Source organism: Aedes albopictus, chromosome 2 (assembly GCF_035046485.1).
Source record: "Aedes albopictus strain Foshan chromosome 2, AalbF5, whole genome shotgun sequence".
Lineage (NCBI taxonomy): Eukaryota > Metazoa > Arthropoda > Insecta > Diptera > Culicidae > Aedes > Aedes albopictus.
In genome coordinates this window covers 413,628,992-413,654,393 of record NC_085137.1, presented here as the reverse complement: position 1 = coordinate 413,654,393, position 25,402 = coordinate 413,628,992, and the positions used below count along the sequence as shown (strand labels likewise).

At 35.6% G+C, this 25,402-nt stretch overlaps 1 protein-coding gene and 1 long non-coding RNA gene across 5 annotated transcripts in view; both read left to right on the top strand.

The window, feature by feature from the left end:
• Nucleotides 1-24,456, top strand: part of LOC134288482 (uncharacterized) — a 90,749-nt gene extending 66,293 nt beyond the window's left edge. Inside the window, exons 2-3 of the long non-coding RNA XR_009997976.1 lie at nt 22,579-23,146; nt 23,351-24,456. This is a non-coding gene — a long non-coding RNA (uncharacterized LOC134288482). The remainder of the gene's footprint in view (nt 1-22,578; nt 23,147-23,350) is intronic.
• Nucleotides 1-25,402, top strand: part of LOC109417878 (protein dead ringer-like) — a 462,566-nt gene that overhangs the window by 273,913 nt on the left and 163,251 nt on the right. The gene's annotated exons all lie outside the window — the stretch shown is intronic.

Here is a 25,402-nt window from a genome sequence, read left to right as displayed (position 1 = left end):
TGATTTTTGTTATTCTAAGAACAATCCTAAGAAGAAAATGTATTTGATTGAGTGTTATTCAGGATTTTCAGTTTAATTTTTAACTGTTAAAAAAAAACCTAATTATTCCACATAGCGGTGATGGCGCCTTTCTCGTGCTTTCGAAATCCTCTTTCAACAAAACTCAAGTGACATGTTGATGAATACAGGTACTCTTCGATATAACGTACAAATAAATTTTCTCTTTGAACACTATATCGAAGCAGAAAACAAATATTTTTTATGCTAGTGTTGATGAATACGACGTGAAATTGAACTCACCACAAATAATGATTTCTTTGAAATTCGCAAAACCAATAATAAAACATGAGTTTTCATGAAAAAGTTATTTCGTTTTTTATGCTGCGATATAACATACATTTTGCTTCGTTATAACGTACGATAATTTTTTTCTCGATTTGCACAAATTCTGGGTAACAAGGCCAATGCTGCAATAACACATTGATTCGAGTGAATTCGTAGTTTATCTGGGGGTTATTACTGAGAAAAAAAGCATTTACTGTTATACGTTATAAGGAAGCAAAATGTACGTTAAATCGTATTCGCTACGCTATATCGAGAGAACGTTATATCAAAGATTACCTGTATATCACTTTCATACGTGTAACAAAAATCCATTTTATGGCAACAGAAATCATATCGTTTATTTGGCTTTTGATGTTTAAACGTCAATCTCTTTAAAAAAGTCGCTGTCTTGAATTTTGAGCCACCATTTAGGATTTAATTCCGCCATTTTGGATATTCTGGTCACCATTTGTGGACTCCAGACTTCTTCCCTACACCAGATATACCCATACCGCATGGGTTTAGAGCCTAAAACTTTCATTAAACAACCGAAATCTTGAATTTTCAGCCGCCATCTTGGATTTTAGACCGCCATCTTGGACATTCCGATCGTCTCTTTTGGATCAATATTTCATGAGCTTAGAGCCTAAACAATCATTAAATAAAAAGCCGCCACATTGAATTTGGAGCCGCCATCTTGGTTTTTAGATCGCCATTTCTGGTCGCCAATTTTGGACTACAACTATAACCGATAACTCTATTAAACAGACGCCATTTTGAATTTGGAACCACCATCTTGGATTTCAGGCAGCCATCTTTGATTATCTTGTTTTTCATTTTTGGACTCCATACATCTTACCAATTCCAAATATATCCAATATTGCATGATTTTGGAGCCCAAAACTCTATTAAACAGCCGCCATCTTGAATTTGGAGCCGCCATTTTGAATTTGTGGCTGACATCGTGGAATTTCTGGTCTCCAGTGTTGATTTCCACAAAAAAATCTTCAACCATGCTGAAGATTACAAAACTCGCCGCAGCTTGATGTGTCGCTTGATGGGGCTTGGTTCAGTTTTATATACGGCCAGTTCTACCGGTGCTGGTCCGGATCACTGAAGTGGTCATAACTCCAGAACGCCTTGACCGATCCGGACCATTTTTAATAGCAAATAATGCTGTAAAATTCCGGTTCGATTCAAGCTACAATCCAAAAAATGGGAAGTGCCTTAAAAGTGAGTGAACTTATTTTGCACACAGACATACATACATACATACACACATACAGACATCATCTCAATTCGTCGAACTGAGTTGATTGGTATATGCGACTTGTTCCTTCGAGCCTTATTTTTTTTTTTTTTCGAAAAATCGTTTTTTGAGTGAAAATATAGCATTTCCAGTACACTTTGTGTGCTAAAAAGGCAAAACTTCACCGGGGTTTTAGCATATTGAAATTATATGCCATCTAACATAGATCCGAGATGAATATTTCAATCAGTGTATTTTTTTTTCTAAAAGTCCTTAAAATAGCTTCAAACATCTTAGAAGACATTATTTCAATCCAGCAAACCGTTTTCGAGTAATATTTTTTGAGAGAAAATATTTTTTTCACAGACAGTCGTAAGTATCTCGGTAGATTTTTCCACACAAATCACATTTCTGACCCACAGTAGTATCCCAATCACAGCAGTTGGACCACCTGCATCCAATTGCGACTAGCGCGAGCGAGAGTGATAAGTTTCCGCCGCCACAACTTTCCAGCTTTTGCACCCTCGATTCCGCGAAGTCGTAAATTAGTCAACCGAACAGGCAGGGAATGAATGGAAATTTATTGCTCGTTAAAATTATAATTATTGATCGGAATATGAGCGGTTCTGAGCTTCTCCGATTGTGTCGCTTTTTTGTACACGAAAAAAGCAGCACCACATTTGAGGGCCCCGTTGAATGTCGCTGCCGAAGTCTGACTGGGCACCGACAAAATGGAGAAATTGTCAGAACACGTTTTTAGTGCATTTCGGTTACATAAGCCCGGTTGCAGACGGATTTTATAGGCCACATCTTAGTTTTTGTATTGTTTTGTTTGGGACCGGCGGCAGACTTATAAAATCGGTCAAAATTCGACGGTTTTTTTTCCTTTCTTGTTCTCATTGTCCTTGCTTTCGGGTTGTTATGTTTAAGGACCTACCCCGATCATCGTCGTTCAACATGACCGAGACGGAGAAGATCAAGAAGTAGACGGCCATCCATTTCGGATTTCTCGAGAATCGAGAGAGAGAGAGACCCCGAAGGAGACGAAGGGTACTCAATGCTGCGTTAATTTATTCATGCGCTTTTCCTCGTGAACGAAGAAACGGCCGCGCCGTTCCGATCTCCTTGCCCGGGATCATACATTGCACAGGAAAAGGGAGGGACATCAACGATCGGAAAACAACAGGAGGCTATAAAAATTCTGTAGCTGAAGTAAATGAGCCATCCTTTTTCCAAAGGCCAATGCAAAAGCATTGTGGTGGTAGTGGTGGCAAGGAGAAGGGACGACGGCGACAACCGACAAATGGATGATCCTTTCCCTAATTTTTCTGCCTGGAAATTGAACTTCTAGCTTGGCCGCGATTCACATCCATGTAAAAATATATACGAAAGATTCAATCTCAGTGCTTTTGAATATACAGCATTGGCGATGATAAAGTATCTTCTTATTTGGCGCAACATCCTTTTGAGACAAAATCTGCTTCTCAGCTTTGTGTTCTATGAGAACGTCCACAGTTATTGACTGACTTGTGCATATCGTGTGGCAGGCACGAAGATACTCTATGCCCAAGGAAGTCAAGGAAATTTACATTACGAAAAGGTCCTGGTCCGACCGAGAATCGAACTCATCGTCACCTTCAGCATGGTCTTGCTGATTACCCGTGAGCTTATCGTATCGGCTATATGGACCAGGGATGCCATATATACAGATTTATCTGTATTATACAGATTTTTGAGCATCCGTACAGATTTCGTTTTATATGAAATAAAGATTTTTGAGCAAGAGGGGCCATTTTATTTTTGTATGAGATACAGATTTTTCACCAAAATTTTGTATGGGATACAGATTTTTGGAAATAGTGATACAGATTTTTCAAAAAAATCATCTGGCATCCCTGATATGGACCCTCAAAGTCATTTCCAGAAATAAAATTCTTTGAAATGATTCCTAATTCAAAAACCCGATTTAATCCACCTATGGTGAACAGAACCCTTCTTACACTTATTAAAACTATTGTTGTATTATTTGTATTTAACATATTTATTTTGTGTGATGGACCAAAAGTTCTAGAAAATATTGTGGATTTGGCATCTAGTGAATTGGTTTCCAAAATAGCATCATGGACCATGGACTAAACTACCAGAAATGCCAGACACCTTCTAGAATCTTGTGTGAAATTTTTAAAAAATAGCTTACATATTCTGGAATATTGTATCTTTTGTTAACTGCCAAAAGATCTTGAATCAATTAACAAATGGATAAGAAAATCAGCGAGATATACTTTGTCTAATACCTCTTAATCAGTCGAATTTTTTTTTTGTCTTTATTAAAGAGATTTTCAGCCCTAGGCTGGTTCATCTCTGAATCAGTCGATTAAATTAGCTCTGAAGTACTTGGTATTCATAGTTATGGTGCAAAAAGGACAAAAATTATATATCTACTAAGTTAATCAGTTTTGGCATTAGCTAGTTATTTTCGCTGTCCGGTTCTTGCATTTTTCCCACAATATATAAATTCAAAGCTTTCATTTAACATATTGTTAGTTTTCATAAAATTCCTGTGTATTTGTAATTTGTTATTTATAATTTTATTGAAAACAACAATACACTTTGTCAGCATTATTTATTGAAAAATAATTTCCCATAGACTGGTCAAAAACTAATGCAAGATATCAAGTAAGTGAATAGATTAATAAAAAAGAATTTATAGAAATACTCTTCGTAAGATATCTCAGTAATCAAATGTCGAATAGGATTAAAATTTCAGGGCCTTATACAAGGATATTGTAGCTTTCATTTGGTGCTTAGAGAACCCAAATCGGTTGACAGACAGGTGAAATATTTATTATGGTACCCTTGGTCGAAAATCTCTCAAAAAGTTAAACTTACTCCCAATTACTCTTTGAAAGATATCTCGGTAACCAAATGTCCAATCCTAATAAAATTGTGTAGGGTTCTACTAGAATGTTGTAGCTTTCATTTGGTGCCAGGATAACCGAAATCGGTTGACAGACGGCCAGAATATTCATTATGATACACTTGGTCAAAAATCTCAAAAAGTTTAGTTGTATAAATCCTAAGTACTCTTCGAAAGATATCTCTGTAACCAAATGTCCAATCAAAATAAAATTTCTGGGCGATCTACTAGGATGCTGTAGCTTTCATTTGTTGCCAAAAGAACCCAAATCGATCGACAAACGGCCAAAATATTTATTATGATACACTTGGTCAAAAATCTTAAAAAGTTTAGATGTACGACTCATAAGTACTCTTCGAGAGATATCTCGGTAACCAAACGTCCAATCGAAAAAAAAATTCAATAGCGTTCTACTAGGATGTAGTAGCTTTCATTTGCTTCCAAGAGAACTCAAATCGGTTGGCAAACGGCTGAGAAACGTGCGTGACTTTTTTTGTAACGCACATACACACATACACACACACACACACACACACACACACACACACACACACATACAGACATTTGCTCAGTTCGTCGAGCTGAGTTCATTGGTATATGAGACTCGGCCCTCCGGGCCTCGGATCGAAAGTCGGTTTTTCGAGCGATATTTATACCCTTCTTATGGGTGTAAGAAGGGTAAAAAGTACTCGGTTGTCTGTATATTCTACATTTTTATATCCGCTAAAGTTAATGAGAGTTCTCGGAAAACTCCTTTGAAAATAACCATTCCAAATTGTTAAAGAATATATGGAGAATTGCATCAATAAATTTTGATCAAATATGGTAGATAATGCTCTGATATTGTTCTTGAGTTCTTAAGCTAAATTTTAGGTGGAATTTCTGAAAAAAAAATCTGAAGGTTTTCATTGAAGAAAAAATAATAAATCCATCATTATTTTTTTTTATCTGCATTGATGACATTACTTCGCATCGGGATCAACAGCATCAGATCTTTTCTCACTCAGAACTTTTGAGTTTGTTTGATCCTGAGTCCTTCACGTGAAATGCAGGAGCTCAACCGTTTTTCCTCACCATCAAATTTTCCAATTAATATAAGAGATGAACCAGTCAAGGCTGAAGATCTATATAATAAAGTAATAATAATAAAAATCCATGTAATACCAACTCCTGCAAACAGCACTTAACGTAATTCATCAATCCTTCCTTCAAGAATACTTTCGATGAATCCTTTACCATTTTTTGGAAAAATGTATACACTCCCGATCAAAAGTTTGGGGACACCCCCTCAAAAACATGTCATTTTTTTAGCCCATGTCTCCGCCAATTTGCATCCGATTTCAAAACCCTAGGTTTCATTCAAAAGATAATAAGTCAAAGAAACTTTAAACATGAATTAAAAGAAACTTTTTCAAAAAAAAAAAAAATGTATGTAAACATAACCCAAAGTTGCCAAATTTTCTAAAAAATGAATATAAACTTACGGCAGTGTCGCTGGAAATTGGGTCGACCAAATTTTAAGATGAGAGCGGTAATATAACCTATTTTCTATTAGCTTTCAACTGCTTTTTACCGAACTTGGCTAAAAAATCTTGAAAAAAAGTTATCAAGTAAATTAACTCTTCATGTCACTTTCGTAAAACATGGAAAAGTGATTTGGTGATACCTTCGTCATCTATAGTTCAATTTCAATTCTTTTTGGCTCATTTCAAAGATAATTAACTAAATTTACGTTTGATGTCTTTAACGTAACGTATTTTATGATTTTTGTATATAAAAATGTTATGTAAAGTAAACACATTTCACCACATTTAAAAAAATGAGGCAACTTTACGACTTTAGTATGTAAATTTCAACAAATATGTGTGGTTCAATGTCTATGCAGTAAGTACCATTCATTATGTTTCAAATAAGCCAAGAAGAATTAAAATTGGATGAAAGATGACAAAAATATCAACAAATCAATTTTGCATGTTTTACGATAGTGACCCCAAACTTTTGGCCGATACACCTTTTTGAGGGGTGACCCCAAACTTTTAGTCAATGACATCAAGGGTTAATTTGCTTAATAACTTTTATTCTAGATTTTTTAGCTAAGTTCTGTAAAAAGCAGTTGAAAGCTAATAGAAAATGGGTTATATTACCGCTCTCATCTTAAAATTTGGTCGACCCAATTTCCAGCGACGCTGTCGTAAGTTTATATTCATTTTTTAGAAAATTTGGCAACTTTGGGTTAAGTTTACATACAAAATTTTTTGAAAAAGTTTCATTTAAATCATGTTCAAAGTTTCTTTGACTTATTATCTTTTGAATGAAACCTAGGGTTTTGAAATCGGACGCAAATTGGCGGAAATATGGGCTTAAAAAAATTACATGTTTTTGAGGGGGTGACCCCAAACTTTTGATCGGGAGTGTCAGTAAGGACATTCCGTAATTTTAGATCATGAGTAATGCTTAATTTGCAGGTTCACTTCACTAGTTTATAGCATTTTTCAACTCGGTGAGCTGTTGATTATGCCCTGAGTTCGAAAACGTGCAGGAAAAAATATAGTACAGCGGCAATATGTTCGACTTTCCATATAAGGCTGACGATTTGAAATCGTCCCATTTTCGTCCTGTCAAAAAAACAAAGCTATAAAGCGCTATTTGTTTTATTTTTTATTTTTGTATTTTTTTGTTGGCAGTAAGCATAAATGTTAACAAACATAACGAAAACAATCGGTACTTAAATCATCTGTTTGGAAAAGGATGAAGATAGGAGCATTGGCTGAAGAAGAGAACTCACACCCTTTTTAGGATTTTTTTCGAAAAGTTCGGAAATGTGTCCCCGGATTTCCGAGATAAGTGCAAAAGGTTCTTCATCAAGTAAATAAGTTCTGACAGATTCACTAAAACATGACTTTTTAAAATTGAGTTGGATTTTCTTTTGAAATTTTTAGCAAATTCTCTGGATATTCTATAATTATTATTATTATTATTATTTCTTTATTAGTGAGGCTTTCAGCCACAGGCTGGTTCACCTCCTGTTCATTTGATACTTTTATGACATAGTATTAAATTTTATCATACAGATTTGTTTGCTTCAAAAAATTTAGGAGTTTACATTCTTCTTCTGCATTGTTCACTAGTATGTCTCGAATGCTGTTTGAAAGACCAGCATTTCTTCTTACATCTTCATACACACGGCAGTTGACAAGGATGTGTTCGACCGTTAATGGAGATTGGCATTCGACACAAGTTGGCCTTGTAGCTGTTGAGATGTAGTGCGGGTGTGTTATTTTGGTATGTCCCACTCTAAGCCTCGAAAGGATCTGTTGTTCCCTCCGATTTTGGTATCTAACCCAAAAAATGCCAAAATATGACATATTTATTCAAATATCTCAGAAACCAGTAGAGATATCGCAATTTTGAGCACAAATTTGACCCAATTGGGTTCTAGACTCACCGATTTAGTCTGGAAATGTTATGTTTGAAAATAAATTTTGAAATGTTTTTTGGAGGTTTGTTCTAGTAAAGTTTTTACTTAAACCCTTTGCGCCACCCCTAAATATCAACCGAAATCGCTGATTTTTGTACAGCTCACTTATTTCGACTAGTGGATCACTTTCCACACGGGAAATCATATCCCGGAGACATTTTTTAAAATTAGCCCCACCCTACTGTAGGGCTATTCCCATTAACGATGTTACTGATCGCGACGTGAATTGCAACCGCTTCTGCGGTAAAGATGGATGCGTGATCTGGAAGCCGCAGTGCCACTGATGTTGATGAGCTATGAACTCCGATTCCTACTTGTCCCATCGCCAATTATCTACTATGAACTATCTTAGTAGGTCGGCTCCAGATGCACGTTTACGTTCAAGCATAGTTGAGTTCTCCTTGTATTTGGCATTTACTACTGGAACTACTTGATAATTGTATCACTTATTCTCTGAAATTCAGCAGTTTTATTTTTTATTTTTAACAAATTTAGATACTTCGCTCTCTTATTTTTTTCTGAAAAAAAAATCAAAATAAGACTGAAATATCCAAGTAATCCGATTCACACACTGATTTCTGAATCAACTGTTCGGTAACTCTTTGAAAAAGTTATAACAGCCGCTTTTTTTAAAACTACCAAACTAATCAATACCGCAGAGGTTCATTACAACAATTGTGAAATAATAATATGTGGATAGGTAAACAAATGATCTTCGTTGGACAAGTCCTGCGCTGTTCTAATTTTCGTGGAAAAAAATACCAATCTCGGTATTCAACATTAAGGGTGCAGTTAACACGTACAAATTCCAAAAGGCTGCTCTATGCTAAACTGCAGAATTCCTCATAATTTAGGAGTTTTTTCACACATTTTGAAAATAAAGACCAATTACAAGTTCAGCAAAGAATATGCAGCTATATTGATTGATTGATTTGTCTTCATTAAAGAGACTTTCAGCCCTTGGCTGGTTCGTCTCTATATGCAGCTATAATGGTATTGTTGTGATTCTGTAAACCTTGAAAAAATAAAGTTAAGGCAAATTAGTTGCATTGCACGCATGTGATGCAAAAACATCATGTTTTCTAGTGCATACATTTTAAAATCCGTTAAACAGGTCGGGCTGAAAATGTTACTTTCAGTTTATCGCGAGAGTTAACATCAAGCATTTTATTAGAATTTTAGTATTGTTGGATAGTATGATAATTTCGAAAATTTCAATCTAATCTTTCGCACACTTTTAGTCTAGTCTAGTCTCCACTTACATAGCCATAATTTGGAAAAATCCTGGGAAATGATATAATCGACTAATTCAATATTTTTTCTTGTCATTATCGATACTTGCAATGAATCGTAGATGCGCCAGGCATACTGTGAATTGAACCTTAGAAAAGCGACATCTCGTCAACCGATTCGTTTATTGTGTGTTATAGATGTAAAACATACCTAATCGTTGGGAGTGACGTTGCTAAGAAAGTTAATGTCACTCCATAGAAGCTCGTCATCCTGAGAAGGAACCTATGAACTTCCACTTTATGTCTTGGCTCGAAAGCCTTGGCGCAATCGCTCGTTCTCTGAAATGAGAAGAAAAAGGAGATATGTCCATCTCTTCCCCAGCAATACTTTTCCAAACATAAGTGCGGACTTTATGGCGTGTATTGGTTAAATTAACAAAATCTAACTTTATAAATATGCATTCCTCCAATATCCGAGAAAAAACAGCACGAAGGCAGCTCACTCCGATGCAGTTTCCAAATAACCGCTTCTTTGAAAATTGGCCACATCTCCTTTATCTTGATTGTTTGCCTTGTTGTCAGTTATTTCACATCCTGATCAATTCTACTTGATGCATATAGACGTGCGGCAAATTCAATCAATTATTTTATTATTTTTTCACTTCTTTGGCAAAATAGTTTGACAGAAAACACGGTTTACATTTTTTTCTCGATCTAATCGTTCACACACTTATTCATAAATGACTGGATCGGCATTTTTTTTGTCGAACTTAAAAATTAGAAATTCAATACAGCAATTGCCAGTAACGTGTGGAAAAGGTAAACCATATATTTTGTTAAACGAGCGTGGTGTTTAAAATCACTCGATGATCTCGGTTTTCTAAATTAAGTGTCCGCTAAACTGTTCTGATTTCTGTAAAAGGTTAGATTACCGAAATTCTGAAACAAAAATTGCCGAAGTTAAACATTACTGGTTGATTTGGTGCTCATCTTGATTTATGAGGAGACTTCTTTGGCATTATATTGGTCTTCAGGCTTCTAAAAAACCGACGCTTCGAATGTTTATTCATTCATCTTCAGGACAAAACCAAGCAGTTGTTTCTATATGTCATGTGATTTTATAACATGAAATTGGGAACGACTGCCAACTTTACAACAGCTTTCACCCCTGCACATCCAGACAGTTTTCATTGAAAACGTTGGCTTCAAACCTATACGGTAATTTTGAAGAAACCGAAAGACAATATAGTGCCAAATAAGCCCCCTAACTAAACTTTGCTTTCGGTGATTTCTTGTCAAAATTTGGTAATTTGTAGTTGATTTTCGGTGTTCTTTTTTTTTAATTCTGTGGCACTATATTTCTAGCACTCTAGTGAAGTAGATTCACACTATCACTTTGAGCTGTTAAGTAATACTAAAAGAACATCATTTTTAGTAACTTTTTAGTAACAAAAATGTATTTCTTAACAATAAAAATAAAACCAGATTTCATTCAATTCCGTTACTAGTTTTTATTTTCGGACAGATGGCAAACTTATTCAGTATCGAGTACTGTAAATCTATCTAGAAATGCAAATTGCAAGAAACAACTTGAACTCATCCTTTTCAGAACATGTGGAAAAATCTTAAAATTTTACAAGATACTTCAACTTTCGAACACAATCGATTTAATAATGCAAACAGTAGCAATATTCAATATACTTTGTACTAAGACTCGAGATGCAAAAGTTAGGATAGAATTTAGTAGAAATTTCATTTCTTTTAATAGGCCGGGCTCGATTATTCGGAGACTCGAAAAAGATTTTCACCCCGGATAATGGAGTCACCCAGATAATCAAGCCAATATTTTTTTCCGTTTCCTTTTAGCTTTCTTGCGTTGGGGAAACTTCACTGACGTTCTCTTTGCTGGTCAAAATTTCTACCACAGACAAATAGACGCCTCGCTCTACTCACTTGCCGTAATTCATCTGTTTAACAATTAGTTCGAATCTTTGTTCATGTAAAAGAACCACAGGGCAGCAGCTTCGAGTAACGTCAATGTGAGTTCCGTATCACCCTCGTATGTCTGATTGACGGCTGACGGCACAAAGCGTAAATGCGAAATGTTTGACATTCGAAAGAGAAGACGGTAAAAGTGCAATGTAATGCTAGGAATCTAGAAAAGGTAGGATTTGTGAGAAGTATTAGCTGATTTCAATTGTATGAATTCCAGATTTTTAGTGATCGGGTAAATTTGTTATTCTATCTAATAATTTAAAACTACGTTACTAATTTAAAACTACGTTATAGCTTAATTATCATAAATAGTTCTAACAGTACAGTATCGTTACGAGTGCATTATCGAAGTTGGATAAAACCTTAAATAGTAAATAATTGTAAGTCATGCAATCATATTGAATTCGTTCGACGAGTAATTATTGAATTGAATCTTAATACTAGGCGATTTCATGCATTATCGAGCCTATGGGCAATAGCTGAAGGGTTTCGGTTGAGGAAATTAGTACACGAAAATGTGAGTACATAGATGTATATTTGTTGATTCCGAACTAAAACATCAACATAATTACAGCTTTGAAGCTGCAGTTGCTGCTATTAAGACGTGTAGCGATTCTCTTCACTCTATCCGAAACAGTTCAAATAGGTACTCTGTTGTTCGCAAATCACTTGCTCACGGCGTTCTCGTCGGTTTTGACTGATGTTTACTCTTTATCGCCATCTCGTGAGCGCTTTGTGAATCACAGCATGATTAGAATTGGGTGATTGGGTTTTAGTGACAGTAAAAGTTTTTTTTTCTAAGAGAAATATCTGTTTGTCTATGTTGATACCATTTTTGGACCAGTTCAAATTTAGCAGGGTAAACAAATTGACTAAATTTCTGAAAAAAAGTCGCTACTCAAGTTCTTTACCAAATGTAGCGCATTCTAGCCAGAATCATGGCACAGGTGCATAGTCGGTCCTCCAGGAAATCCATTTGGGGATTCCTCCAGAAACTGCTTTGGAGAATTTCTCCAGAAATTCTATCTACGGACTCTTCCACTATTTCAGAGTTCCACCACAAATTCCATGTGGAAAATCCTTCAGGGAATTCCTGCACGAGCTCCATCTACGGATACCTCTAGGAATTCCTAATGACGGTTTTCCAAGATTTTTATAAGAATTCCTGCAGAATTTCCTCTTGGAGATTCTAGAAACTTCCCTCTTGAAATTGTATCTGGAGATTGCTTCAGGAATTTCTTCTAAGGATGTTTTTAGGAACTTAATCTGTGGGCTAATTCAGGAATACCATCTGGAGATACCTTCAGGAATTTCTGCAGCGGATTCTTCGGGTGATTCCTTCAATAACTTTCAGCAGGAATTTATGGAGTTTTTTTTTCCTGTAAGAAACTCTTAAAAGATTCCCAGAAGGAGTTCTTGGCAGATTTCCAGAAGGATTTTTTCGAGGAATCCCAGTAAAAATCTGTGAGAAATACCTAAGACTATTCTAAATGCAATCCAACAGAAGCCCATGGAATAATTCGTGTACCAATTCCCCAGGATAAACTTCAGGAGAAATTCCTTGACAAAATTCAGTGGGATTTCCTGGAAGAATTCTTAGAAAAAAGAACTCCTGAAAGATTCCCATAAGTAAGTTCAAAAAGAACTCCTGGGCGCCTAGTAACTCCTGCAGTATTTTCAGAAAGTCTCCAGGAAGGATCCCAGAAGGAACTTCTAGAGGTTTTCCAAATTTCTTGAAAATTTTTAGAAGGTAATCTTGGAGGATTCCCAGAAAGATATCCTGGTGGAAACATAGAAGAAAATCTTGGAAGATTACCAGAAAGCACATTTGCGGGGTTTTCATAAGAAGTTCTTAGAGGAATCCCAGTAAAAAGAGACAAATTCCAAATTTGGGGGGAATCCAGCAGAAGCCCATGGATAATTCACAGATGGAATCCCAGAAGAAATTCCTGTAGGTATCCCATAAATAATTTCAGGAGAAATTCCTGGACAAATCCCAGAAGGATTTCCCGGAAGAATACCTGAAAAAACTCTTTCTAGAATCTCAGAAGGAACTACTGATGGAATTCCAAAAAAAAAATTAAAAAAAAAACCTTTGGAGGGATTCCAAGAAGATTTTCTGAAGGAGTGATAAGAGATTTCCTAAAATAATTCCATAAAATTACCTAAATGAATCTTAAAAAAACTTTTACATTGATACCTGGAATTCCTGGAAGTATTTACGATTGAATCCCCGTAGAAACCAACTACTGGAGGAATTTAAGAAAATAAAAATGTGGTTAAATTGTGGAAAGAACCTTTGAGAAATCTCAAGAGAAACTCCGTGAGAGATACCTTAATCCAAAATAAAAAGTTCTCAATATATTCCGACAACTAAGACAACCAAGTGGAATCGTACAAAATTACCTGGATAGATCCCAACATTCTTGAAGTAATCTCTGAAGATATTTACTCATTGGTGGAATTTCATGAGATTACGTAAAAGAATTCCAACAGCAACTCCTTGATCAATCCCATCAAAAATACTTCTGAACGAATTAATCCCATGAACAATTTCAAAACAATTTCTAGAATTGGCTAGGAATCTTTGAACTAAATTTATGGAGGATGGATTTTTTACAGGTTTAATGCTACTGATAGTTTTTACTGTTACTAATTAGTGACATGCTAATCAATAAATAATACAAAAACAAGCATAAATTAATTTATCCCGGATAACCTTGTCATTTTTCCCGGTTAATCGAATCACTGATAATCGAGCCCCGGATAATCGAGTCCGACCTGTATTCTCTTTACTTTTAAACTTTTTTTTAAACTTTTAAACTTTACTTTTAAAACTTGTTTTTTTTTATAATTGTGAATTATAAGTTTGTGCTAGTTCTCCACTATTTGTGAGTTTCAAAGATCGCTTATAATGTACTATAACGTAACTTAAGGAAGACATTTATTTTTACTAAACCTTCGTGATTCACCAGTGGGTCCATAGTTTGAGAAACGTTAGTTCTATTCATTCTGAAAGAAGACGACTGCTGTATTTGACCGAATTCAAACATCCTGAAAGTTTCCAACTGTCTTCATACAGACACTCCATAGAAAATCGAAACAATGGAACTCCGAATGTCGTAATTCTTGGTGGGTTTGTAGTACCTTAAAAATTATTAGATCACCGTAATTTTTATTTCTTCATTTCAAGATAGGATGCTCCAAAAAACTACGGTTTTTGAAAACCAGAAAATTAAAAAAAATAAAACCTCTGCACCAGTTGGCTGATTATATATTCTTTATTATTATTATTTTTTTTTTTTGAAAGATGAGAGTTTTAAGTTTTTAGGAAAAAATACATTGAATAGCCCAAATTGTGCAAGGAAACGTCATATTGGAAAAAAATATATAAGTTATCACGTTTTCAGGGTCTCGGGACAAACTTGGTATTCTACTAGCCAAGTACCGCTTGCCTACTGTGTTTTTTATAAGTAGCTCTGCAGGAAAATGTGCGGCATAATGGAATTTCAAACTTTCTCGTTTTCGGTGCCGGACCGGGAACGATTTTCCCAATTATTTTTTGGCATGAACACGTCGGAGCCCTGCATGAATGAAACACTGAAAGAATGGTGTAGATCCCTTGACCCGTTCCAGAGCCTATTCGTGACATACAAACACCACTCCACTTTTATTTATATAGAAGATAGATGAGGAAATTTAGAAAGTTTGGCTTAACATATAAACAAAATTGTTTTCGATTTTTTTAAATAATATTTTTCCATTTTACTTTTTTAAATTTGATTATATTTTGAGTCTTTATAAAATTATGGATACGAAAAACACCGGGGATCACTAAAAATGCAATGATTTTCGAATCGACTTGTATAACATTAAATTTTTCCAAAGTCACGCAAAATATGAGTTTTTAGAGATCTCATTTATTTTTTTTTCTTCTTTTACAAAAAAGAATAACATTAAGGCCCGATAATTTTTAAACCGCTTGACCAATTTCAAATCTTTCAGCGTTGTTTTAAAAAAATAGATTTTGTTTGGTTCTAAGATGAAACTTGTGAGGCTTATCAAAGTTAGCTAAAAGAAATCATTACATATCTTCGAATATCGTTACATTTCTTTACATTTGATTTTTTAATATAAAAACCACAAAGTAGCATGAAACAAGCTCATTAATCCCTGTGCAGCCATCCATTGCTCCAACGATGACCGGATGTGAACCATTTTCTGCGGTCACCCACTTCTCCTCTTCTTGGCGTAACGTGCCCACTGGGACAAAACCTGCTTCTCAGCTTGAGTATTCCATGAGCACTTCCACAGTTATTAACCCGGGACCGGGAGCAGTCGCATCGTGACAACAAAATGCACACGTGTGTCTTGTGTTTCTTGTTTTTTTTTACTTTCCTACTGAAAAAAGAATTTACATTTTGTGAATATGACGAGAATGGGATTCGATTCCGGCTCTTCGGCTTGATAATCACGGGCTTTATCCATGATCAGGGCCGCTCCAGATTAATAATTGATTTTTATGAAATTGTTAATTGTTTTTAAAAAAATTGGTCAAGATTTTATTACATAAGCAATTCACTTTCAACTATCAATTTCGCAATCCAAATTGATTTTTGTAAAGAAATAACCCCAACCCCTAACCCCAACTAAAATACCGCAACGATTTTAACTCGTTTCCTATCGTTATCGATCATTGTACATACGTGCCAATTGACATTTGCCACCCAACAAACATCATCTTCCGAGAGGACCTTCTCTAAAAATCAAAATCTCCTGCTCCCGTTAAAAAGCCGCCCGATTGTTCCGTCACAACAGCAAAGATGAGCACTGCTTAACACCGAGGCCCGGCAGTCGACTCTAATTTCATCTCCTTAAGGGTCCCTCCACCAGTCAAAAAAGTGGAAGCACATTTATGCCAACATCATCACTCGATTCATCACCGAATCGCCGCCACGGAGCGGTGATTTTGAAGTGGAGCAATTTCGATTGGCCGCTCATCCGTGCTGCTCGCGAACCACTTGAGCGAAAGCCCTCGCTCACTCAACAACTCGGCGATCGTCGAATCCGATTACACCGCTACTTTGGAGAGCTTACCACCGGCACCATCGGACCAGGGCTTGTAATTTTGGGCCATCAAGTGGAAGGAACCGGAATCGATGATCGGCATCGACAATACCTAGTAGCCACAGCCAGCGCCAGTCCGGGCCCGAGTCCACTCGACGACGACCGATGAATGGTCGATGATGATCATCTCTCATCATCGGTAAGGTGAGGGACCAATCGAACCCGTTCGTTTGTTTCGATTCGGGCGTTGTCGGAGACGATGACGGTGGGTAATCAAAATTGCAAATTGGTCTCGAAAGTGTTCATCCGAGATTCTCTTTCTCCTGTCGAGAGGGATGATCCGATCGTGGGAAAAAAAATCGCGATTTAAAGGGGGAAACTTTTGAATCGTTGATGAGGAAGATTTGGGAGTTCAAGTGCAATTGTTTTTTTGTGGAACAGCTTTAAAAGTTGAACAAATGATTAAGAACGCTCTATGGGATCTGGAAAACCACTTAGGTCTAAGGAGTTGTATACGACCCAACTAGTCCAGTGGTACAACAGTGAATGATCAGGCACAAAGGATAGATAACTTAAAAAAAAATACATCAACCTAATTGGGATGAGATTCGAACCCATGACACTGTGCAATACTAGTCTGGCACTTCAACCAACTGAACCACATATCAAGGTTGACCCATCATATTGAATCCGAAGCCTCTTGGGCTTTCTGCTTCGCAGAATTTCAACGTGGAGCCTCAATTTCTTCGAAATGGAAATGATTGATAGTACCAATTACACGATCCATGCCAGAGAAAACAATCTTGATGAGACTATTTCGCGCAGGAATTGATGTTGATGAATGATGTCCGTTTATCTTTTTACCCTTCTTACACCCATAAGAAGAGTATAAATACCGCTTGGAAAACAGACTTTCGATCCGAGGCCCGCAGGGCCGAGTCACATATACCAATCAACTCAGCTCGACGAATTGAGCAAATGTCTGTATGTGCGTGTGTGTGTATGTGTGTGTGTGTGTGTATGTATGTTACAAAAAAATGTCACTCACGGTTCTCAGCCGTCTGTTGACCGATTTGAGTTCTCTTGGAAGCAAATGAAAGCTACTACATCCTAGTAGAACGCTATTGAATTTTATTTTGATTGGACGTTCGGTTACCGAGATATCTTTCAAAGAGTGCTAGGGAGTAGTACAACTTAATTATTTTAGATATTTTTGACAAAGTGTATTACCTTAAATTTCTCAGCCGTCTATCAACCGATTTGGGTTCTTAAGGCCCCAAACGAAAGCTACTACATCCTAGTAGAACGCTATTGATTTTTTTTTTGATTGTACGTTCGGTTACCGAGATATCTTTCAAAGAGTGCTAGGGAGTAGTACAACTTAATTATTTTAGATATTTTTGACAAAGTGTATCACCATAAATTTCTCAGCCGTCTATCAACCGAATCGGGTTCTTAAGGCTCGAAACGAAAGCTACTGCACCCTAGAAGAACGCTTTTGAATTTCATTCCGATTGGACATTTTGTAACCGAGATATCTTTCGGGGAGTACTTTGGAGTAATACAACTTAACTTTTTAAGAGGTCTTTGACAAAATGCTTCATAATAAATGAATCAGCCGTGTGTCAATCGATTTGAGTTCTCTCAGCATCAAATGAAAGCTACAGCATCCAAGTAGTATGCTATTAAATTTCATGCCGTTTGGACATTTTGTTTCTGAGATATCTTTCCACGAGTACTAAGGAGTAATAAAATTTACGCTTTTGAGAGATTTTTGATAAAATGTATCATAATACATTTCTCAGCCGTTTGTCAACAGATTTTTTATGATCATATTTGGTTACACAAGTTAGTTATACATGAAAATGCAATTGCATCAAATACATAAAAGCTACTATCTCTTTCTAATATTTGAGCTTAATAAACAGTAGCAAAAATATCACGGAATGTATGTAGGAAAAGCCTTTTTACCCTTCTTACACCAATAAGAAGGGTATAAATATCGCTCGAAAAACCGACTTTCGATCCGAGGCCCGGAGGGCCGAGTCTCATATACCAATAAACTCAGCTCGACGAACTGAGCAAATGTCTGTATGTGTGTGTGTTTGTGTATGTGTGTATGTGTGTGTGTGTATGTGCGTTACAAAAAAAAGTCACGCACGTTTCTCAGCCGTCTGTCAACCGATTTGAGTTCTCTTGGAAGCAAATGAAAGCTACTACATCCTAGTAGAACGCTATTGAATTTTTTTTCGATTGGACGTTTGATTACCGAGATATCTCTCGAAGAGTACTTATGAGTCATACATCTAAACTTTTAAGATTTTTGACCAAGTGTATCATAATGAATATTTCGGCCGTTTGTCAATCGATTTGGGTTCTCTTGGCACCAAATGCAAGATACAGCATCCTAGCAGATCGCCCAGAAATTTTATTTCGATTGGACATTTTGTTACAGAGATATCTTTCGAAGAGTACTTAGGATTTATACAACTAAACCTTTTGAGAATTTTGCCCAAGTGTATCATAATAAATATCTTAGCCGTCTGTCAACCGATTTCAGTTATCCTGGCACCAAATGAAAGCTACAACATTCTAGTAGAACCCTACACAATTTCATTTGGATTGGACATTTGGTTACCGAGATATCTTTCAAAGAGTACTTGGGAGTAATACAGGTTAACTTTTTGAGAGATTTTTGACCAAGAGTACCATCATAAATATCTCAGCCGTCTGTCAACCGATTTGGGTTCTCTAAGCACCAAATGAAAGCTACAGTATCCTTGTATAAGGCCCTGAAATTTTATTTCGATTTGACATTTGATTATTAAGATATCTTACGAAGAATATTTCAATAAGTTCTTTATTATTATTATATTCACTTGTTATCTTGCATTAGTTTTTGACCAGTCTATGGGATATTATTTTTCCATAAATAATGCTGATTCTGAACAAAGTGTTTACTAGCAGGTTGTTGTTTTCAACAAAATTATGAATAACAAATTACAAGTACACAGCAATTTTATGAAAACTAACAATATGTTAAATGAAAGCTTTTATGTTAAATACAAATAATACAACAATAATTTTAATAGGTGTAAGAAGGGTTCTGTTCACCATAGGTGGATTAAATCGGGTTTTTCACCAGGGAACGGAATAGAATCCGATGGTGTGGAGATCTGATCGGATTTTCACGTTCAGATGCTTTGGTAAAGTCGAGTTGAGTCCGTTTCGAAGATTGCGATGGGATCTTTTCACGGGTAATTTGGTGAATATTTCCGACAGATTGGGCAGTGATCTTCTAAATTTGTAGCCATGAAACCAATATAAAACAATTTGGGTATCGATAATCTCAGTCGCACCGATGATTGATCGATTCGCGACACCGAATTCTTCAGGGTCGTGGTTCACCGATCAAAACATCTATTCAACCTATCACAATGGAATTCCTTTGGTCCACACTGACCCAGTCACTTATTCGCAAGGTGAGGTTAATTACGTTTCGATTCCCAGTGTCCGGACAATTTATTACGAGTAAGAGAGCAAAAAATAAAACTCAATCAACCTTGCGCGCGCGCAATCGCCGTATAAACTTGGCCGTCCCCGTTATGATCCGTAATTAATCTCTCCCAGTCAGTCCGAACCAAACTGAACTGAACTCCACATATGGGGCCATATATTTCTGCGAGATGAAATCAACTTCATCGCCCCGGCATCCCTCCGTGTGAGTGTGATAAATGCGTACGGTTGAAATCAAACCATCAATCACAAGCTCGCCAACTCCAAAGATAGTCTATCCGCGAGATATCTGCTGCGAGATGTAGGATGCCTTGATTGTCCGGTAAGGCTCCAACTCCTTTGTGGTTGGATCATGAATTAAAGATCAAACCTCAATCTACTTGGTAAGTGTGAGGTGAGGTAGATCGGTGCTTCGGTTTAACGAATTAGTTTTTTTTTGCGCAATATTGGCAGTGGTAGAGGGCTTGGGGGTCAATATGATCCTGAGAAGCAGCAGAAGTTTTTCTTAGTTTTCTTGAAACTTAGGTTTCAAATGCAGTATTTCTAAAATGTTAAGGCCGAAGGGTCTCAGATTTTCATAGAACTTTTTCCACAGGTAGGGCTCATGGATATATTAACAAAAAAAAATGAGAAAAATTCAGGGTCGCCTATTTTCCCGGAAAACTCAGGTGAAAATTTTTGGTTTTCCCCTGACACTACTTTGAAAAATCATAACTCAAGAACGAAGCATCGTAGCATCGTATGAACTGAAAAAAGTTTTCCATAGTTGATAAAATTCGTAAAGAAAAGCCGGAAAAACTATGCTCGAACTCGTGCAAAATTTTCGAAAAAATATTTTCGAGAAGGTTATTTTACAAGCTTTAATCGCTGAAATTTTTGGAACGCACTTTTTTTTTCGTTTTCGAGTTATGGCCAATTTTGTTGAAAAATGTCCAAGCCTTTTCTTTGAAAAATCATAACTCAAGAACAAAGCATCGTAGAAACAAAGTTTTTTAATGAAAACGAAAGCAAATTTTCTCAGGAATTCAAAAAAAAATATTAAGTGGTAAAAGTTTTCCACAACATTTTCCACCGTCGAGAAAATTCATAAGGAAAAACCGGAAAAACTATGTCCGAACTCGCGGAAAATTTTCAAAAAAATATTTTTGAGACGGTAATTTTAAAAGCTTTGATCGCTGAAATTTTATGAATGTACTTTTTTTTTCGTTACGGAGTTATGGCCAATTTTGTGAGAATGACCATGTAAGCCTATATTATATGGTAATTTTTCAATAAATTTCCCATAACTCAAGAACGAAAGTTAAGTGCATTCCAAAAATTTCAGCGATAGAAGCTTATGAAATTACCGTCTCAAAAATATTTTTTTGAAAATTTTCCACGAGTTCGGACATAGTTTTTCCAGCTTTTCTTTATGAAATTTCTCAACGGTGGAAAATTTTGTGGAAAACCTTAACCACTTCATATTTTTTATGAATTCCTGAGAAAATTTGCTTTCGTTTTCGTTAAAAAACTTTGTTTCTACGATGCTTCGTTCTTGAGTTATGATTTTTCAAAGTTAGTAGTGTCAAGGGAAAACAAAAAAAATCCACCTGAGTTTTCCGGGAAAATAGGCGACCCTTTTTTGTTCATATATCCATGAGCCCTGCCTGTGGAAAAAGTTTCATGGAAATCTGAGACTCTTCGGCCCAAACCCGTACGGTAATAAAAAAAATCCCCAGCTATGCCATAGAAAATTTATATAGTGTATCACAGAACGTCGTGATACCTGATGAGAGTGTAGTTTATCGAAAATAATTAGACCAGTTTTTTTTATTTAATCTTTTAAGTGACCAATTTTAAGATAAAATGGCCCAAAAATTAGGGTTTTTAATTTTTTTTTAACATAATAACATAAAAACCAGTCGACCGTTTTATTATTTTTTGTTTTAAAGGTGTTGAATTATATTTTTCAGGAAAACGATGCCGAAACGGCCACATTGTGTTAAAAAGAATAGTTTTTTCACGTTTTTAGGTATTGCGATCAAAGGGGTACTCTATTTTTATATTTTTTTCTCGAAAAATCAGAAAATTTGATATATAACATCAAAAAATAAGATATATGAGATGTGTTTTTTCCGTTTTTGAGATAAGATTTTTAGAAAATAAGGAGTCATATTTTCTCATACAATGCACTATTTTAAATTTGATTATATTTTGAATCCTTTAAAAAAACGGATACAAAATACACCGGGGATCACTCAAAAGCGCAACACAATGCATAGTTTTGATTATTTACAATACAAGACATTTTCAGAGAAGCTCGTATTAAAATGTGTGGTTTTTTGTTTTCAACAAATCATATCTCAAAAAATATAAAAACTTTCAATTCTGATTTTTTTATATGTTACGCCAAGTATTCTGAATTTTCGGATAAAATTAAAAAAAACAGGCTAATCTTTTAGTTATATTAATTTAGCCCTTACAACATATTTTTCCTGAAAACTACAGGTAAGTATTTAAAAAAAAACTGAATTTAAAATCGGTCAAATGGTTTAAAAGTAAGGATTTTTGAAATATTTTAAAAATTTTGATTTTTTTTTTGACAATTCATCTTAAAATTGGCCCCTCTGATAAAGATATAAAAAACGAGTTGAATTATTTTCGATGAACGACAAACTCACCGAGTATCACGATATTCAGCGGTGTGCACTATTACCGATTTTATATGGAATGGCTACATATACGAATATGGTCAACCTAAATTTGGCAATGTTGTAAAAGCAGCCAACTTATGCTTTTTTGTTTTCTTTTCTCTTTTCAGGTACGTGTATGATGCGAACTGTCCCAACCTAACCCTATATCAGCGCGTAATAATAATCGGTGAATTCAACCAGTTAAGACAATCCGACACTTCTTGTATGGAATAAGCCAAGTATTGAATATATTATCAATAAATTCCAGTATCATCACCGGTTGGGGTCCATTTGATTTCTGTTAAAAATCCAACTGAATCTCAAAGGTTACTTGCGCGATAATCACGGAAAGAATTTCTGGTGAAACCCACTGCATGGCTCCGGACCATTTGATCCATTAAAAAAAGAAAAAAGGAAAAAAAAGACAAATACACCGTCTTCGACCTTGCCGCCTCTACAGACTGAACATTACTAACATTAGACAACGGACAGCACATATAACACCCAGTAGCCCAGTGGAGAATTTTCCGTTTGACGAAAAGTTTTCCCCGACTGGAGCGGGAATCGAACCCACACTTCGAGGCTTACGAGACGCCCAACCACTGACGCCGCTAATCGCTCGACCACGAAGCCCATTTTCCGAAAGGGTGATTTGGCCGAATGCCGTCTGGCCGAAAAATGAATGATGAACTTAAGGTGAATATATAACGAAGCCACACCTAGAATTTTCAAAGGACAGATCTCAAGAACCAAAAGATGGATTGCGCTGAAAAGTTGATCGATTGGTGACCCGCTGGTGGTGACCAATCGATCAACTTTTCAGCGCAAACCAACCCTCGGTTCTTCAGATTTGTGCTTTTGAAAATTCGAAGTGTGGCTTCGTTATATATTCACCTTAAGGCAAAACTGGATCCATTTCCTCATTTCTTGGTTTTTGTTTTTTTTTATAAAATAACGAAGCAATATTTTCAATATCGGTTTTCGTACACATGTAGGGTATGGATCGAGGTATCTCCTGATTTTTTTCCAGGTGGAAAATGTTTTTCGTTTTTACAGAAACCAGTTTTAAACAAAATTTCACAAAATTTTCAGAATTAGAGTAAAACTGCTGGAATCCCTTGTCCTTAGTTAAACCATACAAGTTTCATTATGGGGCGAGACCGTTTAACGCATTATAGAATGACTGAGATTGTGTATATATTTGCCGACTTCAGAATTCGCGGAGAATTCTCTGAAAACTTTTCAAAAAATTCTGATCTGATTTGATTTGATATCAGATTTCTAAAAACCATTTTTCTTGAAATTTTGTTGCAAAATGGTTTCTGTAAAACTAAAAACATTTTCAACTATGAAAACCAAAATCACAAGATACCATGACACCTTGATCCTGCCTCTTAATGTGTATGGATATCGATTTTGAAAATATTGCTCTGTTGTTGAATGAAAAATTAAAAAGCTTCAAATAGGGAATTGCATCCAGTTTCGCCTTAATCTTAAAATGGCGAAAATGGCGCAAATTGATGAATTTCAATTATGGTTCTTTTAATAAAACATTCTTCACGATCTCCATAAAGATTTCAACAGAAATTACTTATTACTAGGATCACAAAAACTTGATTACAAACTTGTAGAGGTTCGACTGGTTAACTTCTTTCTCGGGAGATTTCGGCTGTCAGTTAAACAAATGTGGCAATTTTCTTATTTCATTACTAACCTTCGGTACACTCCAGCAATAAGTTTCTCACGATCTATGAAAATGCTCTAATTTTTTGCATAACAATAATCGATTGACCCCGGCGTAAATTTTTATTAAATGATATTTCCCACGTAAAACTATATCATTCTTAGTATTTTTTTTTTATTGGGATGTCCTGGAATTACACTTATATATTTTATTATAAAGATAACAATTTTCATCATTTTTTTTTATTTCTCCTACGGAGAATGAACACATCTTATATCATATTAAGCAAACATTTTCTGTGAGATTTGCGATGGCATTTCATTCGTGAGGCTTTCCACGGACCAGCACGAATCCATTTTAATCGATGTTTTTAATTTACTTGATATTTTTGTATACTATTTCTTTTCATGTGAGAAACCATTTTTTCATATCAAAAGTTCATATTTTGTCTCGACTAACTTTCAAATAGGGCCTATGAAAAAATGGAACACAAGCAAATAAAAAATTATAACACGGAAACGGCTTGTTCGATCGGAAAGGTGTCTTCAGCAAAGTTGTAGAATAATATATGGCGGCTCTCAGAAAAATACACATTGAAAAATTTATTTAGTTTTTCTTCTGAAAAAACTGAATTTTGTTACTAAAAATTAAATATCTCAAAAAGTTATTTTTTTACCTTCGTGTTTTTTTGTGAGAATAAAGTTCATTCTGTTAGCTATCATCTGTAAAATTTTTATAGTGGTAAAAAAAATGTACAAAAAAGTTACGGTACTTTGAACATTTTTGGTTGCGTGTTTTTTTAGAGTGCATGACGAATTTCCCGCAAACTAGATTTTGGGGTTGGCAGCACCCTCTCAGATTTCAATGGAATTGTGTAGGTATGAAGACTATGTACTTTAAAGCAACGTTGCATACTTTGTTGTTTTTTTTTTAAATTTATCTACACTAACATTTGAAAAGGGCTTAAGTTTTTGACTATTTTATTTATACCAATATAACTTAAAAATAACATGACCTGCAAAAAAGTGTGGTATGTGTGACTTTAAGGAATTTGTGTAAACTTTCAAGTAAAAAATTGAAATATTGAAAAAACGATCACGCTAAAAAAAGTTAAAAAATAAGTTGAAGTCAATTTGGAATACATGCCCATTTGCGAAATTAAATTAATCCTATTTCGGAGAACCAAACCCCACACCAACCAATAAGAATAGAATTCAAAATGGATCAAAGTAATTAAATTGCTATTATCTAAATCTAACCCAACACAA